At 47.0% G+C, this 14,080-nt stretch overlaps 1 protein-coding gene across 2 annotated transcripts in view; it reads left to right on the plus strand.

Annotated features, from left to right (window-relative positions):
• LOC123831221 (BEN domain-containing protein 5) overlaps window positions 1-14,080 on the plus strand; it is a 237,458-nt gene that overhangs the window by 140,074 nt on the left and 83,304 nt on the right. The gene's annotated exons all lie outside the window — the stretch shown is intronic.

A 14,080-nucleotide genomic window follows, 5' to 3' on the forward strand; every position in this document is an offset into this window, starting at 1 on the left:
GTTGGAGAGAACAGGACAGACAGTTTCAGGCAGAGGCCCAAGGCAGAAGTAAGGCCCTAAGAAGTAAGAAGTAAAGGAAAATGGAATGCTTAAGTAGTCAGAGCTGCCTGGGGACAATGTGGGCATGTGAGCTGTGAACTCTGCCTTACTACAAGTGCTCCACTTGAAGCTCAACAACATGGACAAAAATGGGGCACAGAGGGGACTCCATTGTATTGAGACTACATCTGAGTCTCTCCCAACTTTGATGACGGTGATTTTAGGACCCCCTGGCTGCCACCAGGTGACATGTAGTGACAGCTGAGGCAGCAAAGATCCCAGAGTTGCTGTATTTCAGAGTTGCATCAGTGTAACTCCTTGAAGATGCCAATAAAAGAGATCCTAAATTGAAGAGCAGCATTATATGACCACCCCTCACAGATACTGGGCTCAGTTGTGGAGGTCTCATGGGGTGAAGGAGACAAAAACGTGTACATAAAATAAATGCATATGTTAGCGCAAGGGTGAAGGAAAAAGTAACTTCTTACGTGCAATATTGTTAACTGTCTTCTGTCCTATGAACTTGGCTTTCCTAAATCTTTTTCAGCCCACCTGCCCTGTCAGAGCTTGTATAGCATAGCTTTAGGATACTTGCTTCCTTCTCCAACTCATCCTTCCTCTTCACAAAAGGTGTTAACTGGGCTTACCAAGCCCTTTTATTGCCCTGAACCCTTGAGGCCATCCTGATTCACCTCTCCTGGCAAAGACAAGCTGCTTCTGAATTTCTCAGAAAGGGTCTATTGACTGCTGGTTTCTGCCCTGCCTCCCCTCACCTCCATTCCCCAACACAACCTGACCTCTGTGTTAAGGGCTGCTTCCCTGAGAGAATCACAGTGTTTCTTTTTCTGTCACCTCTTTTTAAAGAGAACAGCTCCTACTTCTGTGTGTGTGTGTGTGTGTGTGTGCACGCGCGTGCGTGTGTGTACTGGCTGAAATAGATATTCAATTACTTTCTGTTGAGTTAAATTGGACAAAACATGGCAAATCCTGTTATGCCAAATGCATTATGGTTTATAGACACAAAATAATCGCAGGGAGGACAAAGAGGCATGATGAAAGAAAAGACATGGGCAGGAGAAGTGACAGAGTGGGAGCCACCGAACCAAGTGGTCGGTGTGTTAGGACTACTGCTGAGGGGATTGAGGGGTTGGGGGAAGGACCAAAGGAAGGGGCTTAGCTTTGCTCAGGAGAGGAGGCCGCAGCCTGCTGTCGCCATCATGAGTCAGCACCCATTGATCTTCTCACAAACAACCAGGCACTTGGCCCCGTCACAGAACACAAATGAGATGACACCGAGTCACAGAGATGTCAGATGTCAGGACACTCTTTGTGCCACAAACAGGTTGGCTGCCTGCCGGCTGGTCTTTGTAAACACACTTGGATGCTGAGCCAGTTGTCTAAGCTGTACCCTTCCTGCAAGTTCCCTCCTATAGCCCCTGCAAGGACATGAAACGCTAATCTGGGAGTCAAGCTGACCTGGAGCAGCACCCCTCCTCCCTCAGTCTCTTCCTCTGTCCCCTGGCCCCTGTCCAGTCTTTTACCCCATTCTTTCCTTCCTCCTTCCCACAAATATTTATCAAGTAGTTTCTACATATCAACCACTTGGTTCTAATAGTAGACAAAGCCCTAACCCTTGCAACCTAGGGGGATAATAGATATTAAATAAGTAAATATTGACAACTATAGATTTACAATTGTGTCTGGGGTTACAAAAAAAAAATCACCAAGTGTGACCTATGCATAAGATGGTTGTACATTCCAGCCTGCATGGGGGCAGTCCTGGCTTATGCTTGTGGTCCTAGAGTATTTGGTACTACCGCCCTCTTTCCTCTTGAAAGTGTCCCAGTTTGGGTGATAAATTATAGTCCCTCCACTTAAAAGCCATGGAAAGCACCTAGGCACCTAACACTGTACCTGATGTGTAGCAGATCCTCAACAAACATTATTTGGACCTGATTTGAATTCACATTTGACTTAAGAGTCATTGTGGCCAGTTGCAAACACTTCAGTGCCCCGCAGTGTCCATCCTAATAGCTTTAAGTGCATTTCTTCTTCTGACCTTGACTGTCACATAGCCATCATAATCGCACTAGCCAGAGCTATCTGAACTGCTAGGACAGCTTCTGGCCTTGTTATTGAATGCTCACAGCCTCCCTCCTTCTATCCCAGTGGGCTTCCACTCACAGAAGCAACACACAGAGAGTCAGCAAGACCTTCACTGATGGGCTAGGACTGTGACAATGTCTGTGACCATTGTCTTCTTCACTGTCCTCCTTTAGGCTTTGTGCTAGATGCTGGGAATAACCCCTAAGGAGGTGCAGCCTAATGGAGAAAGGAATTTACAGACAATTATTCTGGGTACATTTGTGGAGGGAGGCACAGGGGTGATGGGAACCCACAGAAGGAGCCCAACCCAGGAGGCCACACCTGAACCGATAGATGAAGGATGATCCAGGCAGGAAGTGCTTTCCAAGCAGCAGACACACCTGTGCATCTGCCTCATGAAGGAGGCACCACACAAGACTGCAAATTATTCATTGTGGCTGGTACTAGGGGCAGGTGGAGCAGCAGAGGTGGGTTATGATATAGGAAACTGTGTAGACTTCATTCTCGTGGGAATGGGGAGCCACTGGATGCTTTAAGCAGGGAAGTTGTAAGATGGATTTGGAGAGTGCTGGGGTAGAGTCTGGAGACCACTAGATCCTGCCGTAGGGAGGAGTCTGGAGCTTTCACAGAGGGAGAGATGAGTGACTTAGTGATTCCCGATGGGAGAGGAAAGGTCTTGCATGAGGCCCCTGTTTTGGCTTGGGTAGTGGAGTGGACATGGTGCCCTTCCTGAAGTGGGAACCTGGGAGGAACAGTAAATGTGGAGATAAGCTTTAGACATGAGGACTCTGAAGCTAGGCAGGTGTGATCAGTGTGACCTGCACTGTGAGTCTCCTGGAATGACCCCTCTGTCTGCAACCGGAGACCTACTGGCCAGTGTTAGTGATGGTTCTTGCTTCAAAGGCCACTTTCCTAGCCCATGCTCTCCACACCTTTCACACCTGTCAGGGACCTGGATGTTAATGACGGTCTTGATAAAGGAGTGTTTGCCCCAGAGGGCTGTACTGGATCTCAGGAAGTGTTTTATGTCCCATTCTCAGGAGGATTGTGTGGCCCTTGCTTGCCAGCTGTGATTGATGGTCCCCCAGGATAGGGTCTGGCTGATTCAACTCAGAGTCCCAGTGCCCAGTAGGGACCTGGCTCTGATCAGGTACTCAGCTGAGCAAATGGTGAAACAAACATAGATCCTCTGGACTTGGATTTTATAAGATTATCCTGATGAAAAGGAGCAGCTGAATTATAGGCTACTCCTCCACCTCCCCTTCCCCTCAGAGAGTCCTGGATTCTGTGGCCACTACTACTGTGCCCTTTTTACTTAAGGCTTTGGCCTGTCTGTGTACATAGACCCTCTCCTGGGTTCCCCTGCAGCCTGCTAAGATTGTCTCAAACTCACAGGACAGAAAGCTGATGGCACTGTCCACTCTCATTCCCGAGACACGGATTTCTGATCATCCTAATTTGTACCACCCCTAGCCTCAGTGGACCCCCCCCCCAATTCTACTCACCATGGACATTAGCTCCATTGTGTGTGGGGGGGGGTGGTTGGTGTCTGGGGGCATTGAAGGGAGTTTTTCAAGGAATTTGGACTGAGCCTTTACAGATTGGCAATGCTCCATCTGATAGCCATGGTCTGGGGGGTAAGGAAGGTTGTAGGGAAGAGGGAGAGGGCATTCCAGGGAAAGCTGAGCAATGGACTAGAGGTGGGAGACCCCAGCTGCTGAGGCTGGTGTGCAGGCTCTACGACAGGGAGCCTCAAGAGGGCAGGACTGGTGTGAAGAAGCTCATGGACAACTTTGATCACTGAGCCAAGGAATTTGGCTTCCATGACCAAGTGCTTCCTTCCTGTTAAAATCAAAGTGCTAGGCCTTATTTTAAGTTGAGTTTTAATTGAATTAAATATCATGACTATAAAAGAAAATCAAGGCAATGGAACAAAATACCACTTGTCAGGAATATTTTGGCACATACCCTCTCTCAGTCTTGGAATCAGTACAGTCAGTAAAGAACTGTCAAAAAGGAAAGATCAATGAATAGCATTTCCATTCATTCATTCTCCCCAATGAAGACACTCTAGCATCATTCTAAAATTTAAATCCAACTGAGTCTGTCTCCCATACTTAAAATCTTTCAATGCCTCCCCATTGCTTGTGAGATAAAGGCCAACATTCCTGACACATCATTCAAGGACATGGCCTATTCACATCCAGAACCTAGCATAGGATGTGGCACCATAGAGAATATTAGGTTGAATGATGAATGAACAGATGAATAAAGAATATGTGCTTTAGAAAATCACTAAGGCTGCAGCGTGGACAGTGGATCAAAGGAGCTGAGACGAGTAGGAGAAGAGAGACCCTTTTGGTGCTTATTGCATGGTCCAGGTAAAGAATGAGATCTGAAATGGAGAGTAGCCAAGACTGTTGCTAAGAAGGGCTGTTGCTAAGAAGGGCTGTTGCTAAGCAGGGCTGTTGCTAAGAAGACCCCATGAACTAACTGTGGGAGGTGAATTGTCCCCTCATGCCCTGCCTGTGCTCTCTGAGTCCCTCAAGGCCCAAGGGTTGCTTTTTTGAGAGGTTTCTGTGCTCTGTGGTGATGTCCCCCCTTTTCCTAGAGGAGAAAGGCCTGTGTTGCTATAACAACTTGGCTACAGTTCTTTTAGACAGATCCATTTTCTTAAATCATTTAAGGAAAATTAGCTGCCATAACAACATGGAGTAGTTTTTGAAATAGAGCAACACAGGGCTGGGTTTTGTTTTTTTTTCTTGCTTACCTCCTGTGGACCTCAAGGTAAACTGCTCTCTTTCTGTCCAATAAACAACTAAATTGTAACCCATTGACGTGACACAGCTGATGGTGACATGGGCACACAACACACGAAACCAGCACTCATTCCTACTACACGTGAAACACATACACACAACATAGAAACTTGCAGAAAATCCATACATTTACATACATAAAACAGAAAATGCATCAGCATGAAAACATAAACATGGTAAATTAGGGACAGACACACAGACAAGTATTAGTTATACATAACAACACAAAGGACACACACCGCCAGGTTCTGTTCCACCCTGTAATTAAAACAGAAGGAAGCAGCCCATGAAGCCTGTTTTTCATGTGAGCAGAGGTCTCACTGGGCCACCAGACGGGAAGGCCTTGAGGTGGCAGCTCCTCACCAGAAACCAAGGGGCACCTGTGTGTTCATACGCAACAACCTGAGAGTGGGGTGGGGGAGACCCTGCTGATGGAAAGGCAAACCTACCTTGGGAAGGATGGGGATAAAGGGTGAAGGTCAGGGGCACCCACATCCTTACTCCACATACACACTGGGAGGTAAGCAAGGAGAGCAGACAGCTGCAGCCATGGCCTTTGGGTGGGAAATGTCTTTGTCTTGTATGGCAGGGTGTTAATCACCTCTAGAGTAGACAGTGCCCCCTGGTGAAAACTACCCCTGGACCATTTGCAGACTGTCTCACTGAGGCCACAGGAACCTGGGCTGTGGGTTCTCAAACTTTTGTCCCATCCTCCTCATCCTTGACTTTTTTATCCTCAAAGTCCCCTTCAGGGAGCAGGTCAAACTGTGTGGGCTGGTCTTTGTGTCAGCAAGAGGAGCTGGTAACACTAATGCCCCACCCAGAGTGGCTAAACCGCCAATTAGTTTGCTGGGTGCTCTCAGGCAACTCTCCTCCCCTCCCTGGGCCTTTCATCCCCCCTTTTATACATTGTAGGGTTTGAAGGATGATCTCTACAGGGCCTTTCTGCCTTCAAGAATCTATGTCATCTTCTAGTTATCTGTTGGTTATAGCACACGGACCACAGAAAGGTAGGATTTCCATGACAAGGCACAAAAGTCCCGGCCATGGCCAGGGAAGGGCAGCCTGGAGTGAATGCCTGTGAAGGGACTCAGCACAAGCAGATGTCCCGTTGTTAGGTTTCCTGAGCCAAGGCGTGCCCATCTGCTAAAAGGGAAGAATAGTCCCTGACTTGTCCCCCTCACAAGTTGGAGAGAGAGACCCGACATATGTGACTGTGAAGCACTTAGGAAGACGAGGAAGGTTATGGCCCTGGGGTCGGGTGGAGAGAAATGCCCTTTTGAAATGGCCAGACTGCAGCCATCTGCTGGAGGTCCCATGTGGGATGGAAGAAATGTCCTCCCACCACCAGTGTATGTCCCTCACTTAGCTCCACTCCTACCAGCCTGGCTCAGGAAATCGGTAAATAGCCACTAGGGGAAGGTCCACCATGAGAATAAAGACTGGAAGTAAGTGCAATTGTATAGGGAGCTCTGTGAACAGAGGGTACATTGGGTTCATGAAATTTTTACAGTTTTTTCTATGATGGTTTGGTATGGTTTATGAAACTTTAAGGAATTTTAAGAGAAATCATTATTTTTCTAAAGGGCAACTTCTCCCACCTGTGATAAAAGACATGGATTTTCTAACTCACTCGTTTATAACTCTGACTCTGGCAGCAAGCAGGGTGCAGGGGATGGATCCCTCGTTTGAGAGTAATATTCCTGTCAAGTTGCTGTTGGGTTCAATTTCTCTGACATCTTTTCATCCCAAAAGGCCCTGGATACCTCTCGCCAGCTGACTGCATGGGGCTCAGCAAAGCTTCTGGAAGGTTCCCTTTGAGTTGGTTCAGTTAAACTCTGTGTTTTATTTTCCCTATCTGTAAATTCAGATTAAGAATTCCTATCTCTTGGGATTTCTCTCAAGATGAGATAACATGTGTATAGTAACCTTTAATAGTCGGTATATGAAAAATGGAGGTTTTAATAACTGAAGCACTTGGTCAGTATAGTACTCACCTCACTGTCCCCACCCATTCCCAACCCAGACTGCGATCCCACTGAGGGCTTTGACATCATCCTAGTCATTTGTGTTTTCCTGACACCCAGCACAGGGCACACCCCCCTGTGAATGGGTATCGGATGAGAGAGAGGGAAGACGGGCAGAATTCCATTCCTTAAGTTCTGGGATTAACATCCTAATGGAGTTCTGAAGAATGATAGAAATTTGCTGAGTAAAGAGGAGGAAAAGTATTCCAAGTGACTCTCCAAATTCTGCTCATTCTTCAGAGCCCACCTCCAGGCCCACCTTCTCTAAGATCTCCCTGAACACTTTGGCCCAAAGTGAACTCTTGTTTCTTTGCTATTCTATAACTATTAATAGATTTTTCTCCTTTCACCTGGTGGTTTATTCCTTAAGCAAGTATTCCATGAGCTTGGTGCCACAGTAGCGTCTCCTCTCCCCATAGGTTCCATTTGCTCAACTAAATTGCAGCCCCTCCCCCACCCTACTCCCATGCACCCCCAGTGCAGAGGATCTGCCCTCACCTCCCTGCTGCCCTGAGCAGGGTGGCCCCCTCACTGGTGACTCCATGAGAACCTCTTAAGCGTTGATGACAATGCTATCACTCCAAAAGAGGAGTGGTTTGGATTTCCACAGGGGTGCCACAGAGCTGGGTGCATCCCTGGGTTCAAGTGCATATCATGCAGTGCATTCAGTGGTAGATTTCGTGCCTCCTTTTGTCTGAGCTGGTCAAGGTCAGAAGCTGGGTCTCTTTCAGCACAGCCTCCATCGCCAGGCAGAGTTCCGCACTGGGTAGGCACTTGATGAGTGTTTGGGGAAATCTTGGTACTGCCTCCCCCACCCTATTGTTTCGCAGCAAGACAGCCCTGATTCATCCCAAAGAAAACCCGCTGTGCCCTCAACTTTCAAACCCCGCCCCCGCCCCCCCCCCCCAGTCCCTCACTGCACTGCACTTACATGGACTCATCTCCTTCCCTGCACGTTTTGTTCCTGCTGGTTCCTCATCTCAGAGAGCTCCCATGTAGGGAGTCTTTTCTCTAGCTCACAAATTCACAAATTCTAAAGTTCCTCTCTTCACTCCCTTTCTGCTACCAGTCAGTCTGTGCCACTTACTCAGGTTTCTAGGTCAGACCAAGCTAGCTTCCCCAGTTCCCCATCTCATGAGTGCCCTGTTGTCCAGACCACAGTGAGCTACAAAGGGATCTCTGTGGGCAGCCCCGCACTCCTCGAATAACTTCTTTTTACTTGCCCTACTACTCCAGTTTACCTCCAGGTCAACTCTTCCAGGGATTTTTCCAGTTAACCCACCTCATCCTTTTCCTACCCCTTCAGTAGGATCCTTCCCTCCTGAGCCCCTGGTTTGAGCAGGCTGGGATTTGTGCACAGCCTGCTACACACCTAGGCACTCAGCTGAGCTGGCTCATGACAGAGCACAGGTTACATTTCCGGGTGTTTTGTGTTCAGCATGCATGGAACTTTTCCGAGAGTTATTTTCAGTTGCTACTGTTGGGAGGCTCTGGAGCCCAGGATAAATTCACGCTGGTACATCAAATAGCATATTGCATTTCAGAAATTGGCCTTAGCCCTGGGAAATCAAGTAAGCCAGATGCCTAATTAGTCTATTATTTACCGTGGTGGAGAGATCTGAATTCTGATGAAAGGGACCAGACTAATCACTGCTTCCAGCAAAGACTGAACTGTTGAACCTTTCATCAAGAAATTGCTCCATCCTCCTGAAGTACCAGTGCCCACCTCCCAGGCCCAAACTGGTCCCTGGCATCTGGCTGTGAGGTTTTACAGCTTGGTCCCAGCTTCACCTTCTGTGCAATGAGCCTGGATGCTCTCCCTCCCAGCCAGTCCCTCTGGACTCACACTGCTGTTTTCACCTCAAAGCTCAGAAAGTGTGCAGATGAAGGAGTAACTTCCCCAGGAGAAGAAATCCCTCATTCATCCATTCACTCCATTTTCTGAGCCCAGACACTGGATGGACACTGGTATTAAGGAATAGCCCCTCCGCTGAAGAAGTTGATACGCCAGAATAGAGCAGTGGTTTTCAAACTGTTTTCAGAAAAACATTGTAAGAGGTCCATGGACTCTTCTCCATTTTAACCAGAGTGGTCTAATATAGTGATTAAAAGCTCAGGCTCAGGCCCTGATTAAAGTCTCATTTCAACACTTATTAGCATGGCTATCTTGGACAAGCTTCTTAACCTTTCTAAACTTTGGTTTCCTCCTTTGTAAGAGGTTGGTGTGAAGATTATGTGGAGTGACTCATGTGACCTGCTTAAGGTACTGTGCCAGGCACATATATTCTCAAAATGTTCACCTTTATTAGCATAAGAAATGTGTTTGAATAAAGGATTCCATGGCCATGGAACAGTCGTAAATCCCTGGGCTAGAGCTCCAGACTCAGCTGATCAATGAGTTCAGGACAGGGTGATAAGCATAGTGATAGACAAGGGGTCTCAGTGCCATGTTGGAAAAGCAGGTCATCACACCTGGACCTGGTCAGGCAAGGCTAACCAGGAAAGGTGACCTCTGGAGGTGAGTTTTGGAGGAAGAAGTTGTTTAGACTGAGACTGGGGGAAACATTATAAGCAGAAGGAGCAGAGTGTGTGAGGAGACAGGTGAACATACTCAGGGAATTCCACGGAGTTTGCTGCACTGAACTGGAGGGAGCGTGTGGGGAAGGGGCGGGTGGCGAGGCTGCGTGGTAGGCGGGGGCCAGTCATAGAGGGAGCCCTGTAGGCTCCCTCAGGAAGGAGGCTTGGGCTTGATCCTGAAAGCCATGGGAACTCTCCTGCTGTGAACAGGGAAGATGTGGAATTCATAGGAGAGAGAGAAAAAATGTTACTGTGACTTTCTGGGGTTTAAACTAACTGAGTTGGCCAAAAAGTATGTATATTTTTTTCTATAAAATAAGAGACACAGTTTTCACTTTCACCAATAACTTTATTGATTTAGATATTTTGAGTGTGTTGGCTATCTCCCACATGGTATAACATTGATTGTTCTCAATTAAAATCTCAATTTGATCGCTATCAACTTCAACTGGTCTCCCCGGCTGTGGAGCATCGCTCAGCGAGAAATCTCCAGCGTGAAACTTCGAAAACCACTTTTGACACGTTGGATCAGTCACAGCACTTTCTCCATGTGCTGCACAAATCTTTTTTTTTACTTTCAGTTGCATTTTTACCTTTCTTAAATAATAAAGCATAATATGCCAAAAATGTTGCATATTTTCTTACATCTTCAACATTAAAATGGCTACACAAAATTTCACCAATTTTGATAAATTTTTTCAATGCATGCTGATATGACAGCTATCACAATACAACTTAACAACATTGATTTGAATGAAATTAAAGACAACTAAGTGTTAGTAGAGCTATCTTGTGGAAAAAACCTAACGAACATTTTGGCCAACCCAATATATTGTTGCATTTGTAGCTTTCAGCCAGTAATTGCACTACTAGAAACCTAGACCTAAATAATCTGAAGTGTGTATGAGGATTTGTGGAAGGGGAAAGCCTATAGATCATTATTTATTAAAAAAATGAAAAACTGAGAAAAAACTAACTGCCTAGCAGTGGGAAACTGATTAAGTGAATCACAATATGCTCATATAATGGATGTTTATGGAGAGTTAATAATACTGTAAAGATGCTTAGGCCATAATTTTAACTGGGAAAACAGTGGAAGACAAAGTTGCGTGTGTATCGCATGTTAACACATGCATAACCATGAGGCTGGAAACAGGCACAAAAGCGGTGGGTGTGAACTAGGTGTTAACAGTGCTATTCTGGGTGCTTACATTGTGGTTTTCCTGCCTGCTTTTTTATATTTCCCAACAATTTTCCCACAAGTATATGTCCACTTTAAAACTGGGGCAGGGGGAGAAGCATGGAGGAGAAAGGGGACCTGGCCTCCCAGATAGGAGGAGGGGCCTTATTTTTATAAAACAAAACCAAGGTCATCAGGCTCAGCTGCATACTTCTGAGCCAGTCCCTAGGGTAAGGCCCTCATGAAGCTGCCAGGCCCACGTTACAGAAGGAAACTGGGATCTGTCAACACCCAGCTATGCATCCATGTTCTAACTAGTCATCCTTCTATTTTCCCATCCAACTAGCCATCCACTGTACCTCTTGCCCTCTCTGTTCAGAACTCCCACCCCAGAGGCACCCACGTCCAGGCTGCTAACACCCTAGGATGTCTGCCAACTCCTCACCCTCCTTGTAAGCCTAGCAGGGACTCTCCCCTCTTCTCCAGAGCAAACCTCAAATTGTGCCCTTTCTTCCTACACTGGTCCCTTCTCAGTCTGCTAAGTCTTTGACCTTTAAGCACTGCCCTGTTAGCTAGGACTGGAGGCAGACCCTTTATTCTCCCAGGGATTAAGAGCAAGGACTCTGCAGTCAAAAATTGCCTCCAGCCTCCAATTCTGGCTCTTCCTACCACCTCCCCTCTCAGAGCCTCTGTGGCCTGAGCTGTGAAATGGGGTAGCAGAGACATTGTGAGGATTGAAAATAACAATGGGTGAAAAGCACTTAGCACTTAGATTGTGTGATATTGTTTAAGGCTGGTAGATTGTAAGCACATAATGTTAGTATTTATTCTTATTGTAAACTCAAATCTAGTAATCTACAAGAGCTCATATTTCAATATTAATTTCACAAGGTGTCTTCAGAACATTATCACTATCTTTAAACTGTAGCATTAAAACAAACAAACAAAAAAGAGCAATAGCAGCTCTAGTTACTGATACAGCATTGCAAGTAACTGTAGTTCTTAGTGGGCTGGGAGCAGGTCCTAGGCTTTATCTCGGCTTTTCTGACCACACTCCCCAACCCCCATCTGTGACTCAGTCTTTCTTCAAATGAGCTGGGTGACAGATAGCTCAGTTCCAGGCATGAGAGCCTTTTTCTCTTGGACTTCCTGTATTTGTCTGTTCTAATCCTTTCTGGGTGGATTTTACAGTTTAAGCCGTGGAGAGCAAGCAGATTCTGTCACTCCTAGGATCTGGGTATATGTTGGGGCAGCTCTCTGTAACCCCTGAGCGTGGATGGTTCTAAAGTGAACACCAGTGAACGTGATCCTCCAGAACCCGGGGTGAGTCCTGGCCAGCTCTCAGAAGGCAGAGTCTGTGCGCTGATTGGCAGCTACGGCCACATGACATAAATGCTGGCTGTGCCTAGAGGGCACATCAAGGCCAGAGCTTTTCTTTAAACTCCTAGCACCACCAGTGCACACTCAGCAGTCAGAAACGTGGACTTACTCAGGCTCCCAGTTACAAAATAACAGTTTCTTTCTGTTAGAGTTAGTTCTAGGCCGTGACCTTGAAAAATCCCCCCACAGCTAAGACATGTTCTTTAATAGACATATTTGCTATGTGACTGGACCTTTGGACATGGATGGAGCAAGTGAAAGCAGCTCTTCAGGACCCCAGAGGGAGAGAGAGGTGCTGATGTTTATTGAGCTTCTAGTAAGTGCCAGGCATCATCTCACCTAATTCAAGCAACAGCTGTATGAAATGGGTGCCCTCCGTCCTCAGGTGAGGAAACTAAGGCTCAGAGCAAATGACACCCCCACACCCAGCCCAGCCAGAACCTGTCCTGGTGCACACACGCATGTATCCTCCGTATCATGCTGATTGGTTTACATGTTTGTTTTCTCTACTCAACTGTGAACTCCTTGGGGGATAAAACTACATTTCTGTCATCTCTGCCTTCTCTTGCCCAGAGTGTAGTGCCTAACACGTCTGTAAAATGTCAGTAGAAAAAAGAAACAAAAGAAAAGCTGTTAGAACCTGCAAGGTCACACAACTGGTGGTAGCAGAGCTGGAAGGGATCCTGAGGCTCGTTTTGCCAGCCCCGCCTGCACATCCCCCTGGGCAGAGCAGCCAGCAGGAGGTTCAGCATTTCTCAGGGGGTCTCCTCGTCTTATCTCTAAAAGACACACAGACAGCCAGCCTGGAAAAGGGGCATTCTGTTGATTTAGCTCTTTCTTGCATATGATGAGGCCTTTTATAGCAAATGTTCAGAATTCTCCCCATTATCTTTAGGTTCAGTTGGCATTATAAATGGATATACCAGGTGCATCCATCACTTTGGGTACCCTGCCTCGCCCCCCGCGCCACTGTAAGGAACACATGGTTTGAGAAGACCAGAATGAATTCTGTAGACTGACATGTTGGCGAATTAGATGCTGGGGTCTTACGTGCAGCCAGCTAACAGGATGTCTCCCCTTCATCCACAGATCGTGGGCAGCACCTGAGGATGTGCACACCCCTAACTTCTGATTTGGCCACTTTTGATCTTGAATCAGTAGGTTAATTCTGGCCTTCTGAGGTCTCAGAGTTCATTTTGCCATGTGTGGAACCAGAGAACTTCAGAGCTAGAAGAACATAAGAGGGCTCCAAGTTTACCTTTTCTAGAAAGAGAGCAGAGGAAGAGACCACTTAAGCACCGGGCAGGGAGCTGGCCACACGGTGAGACAGTGCTGTAGAGCTGGGACTCAGCTCAGGCCTGTGCCTCCCATCAGATCAGAGCACATGCACTCTGGGTCATATTCTTTGTCACCAGTTTGTCACAGAGATGTATAGGTTTCAGAGCACAGTCACATACAAGCATTCATTTGACCCTCACTGCCATGTTGTGAGATAGAGATTATTGTTTTTTTGTTTTTGTTTTTTTTTGCAGATGGGGAAATTAAGGCCTACAGTTATTCAGTAACTTTCCCAAGAGGCAGAGCCAGATTCACTCTTAGTTCTGACTCCAGGGGGCCCTTAATCCAGCCCAGGGCTGAGCACACAGACAGATGAATGAAAGGAGAGAGGGGCAGGAAGAGCAGGGAAGAGGGTCATCCCTATTTTCTTTCCCTCTTTCTCCCATTTAACAAAGCACCTGTATTCAGAGTGCCCTTCCAGACCACCAAGTCTTTCCTCAGTGCACCAGAGGGAATAAGGGCGGGGCAGAGCAAGGTGTGGGAAAGGAAAAGGGAATGCATGGTTCAAACCATGGTCAGGGCCAGCTCAAGGCTAACGGAGCAGAAGTGGCAGACTGAGGCCAGAACAAGTCAACTCCTGAGGAACAAGGGGCCAGCCAGTGGGTGGGATGGGT

Source organism: Phyllostomus hastatus, unplaced genomic scaffold, assembly GCF_019186645.2.
Source record: "Phyllostomus hastatus isolate PE091 unplaced genomic scaffold, TTU_PhHast_1.1 phas_contig_147, whole genome shotgun sequence".
NCBI lineage: Eukaryota > Metazoa > Chordata > Mammalia > Chiroptera > Phyllostomidae > Phyllostomus > Phyllostomus hastatus.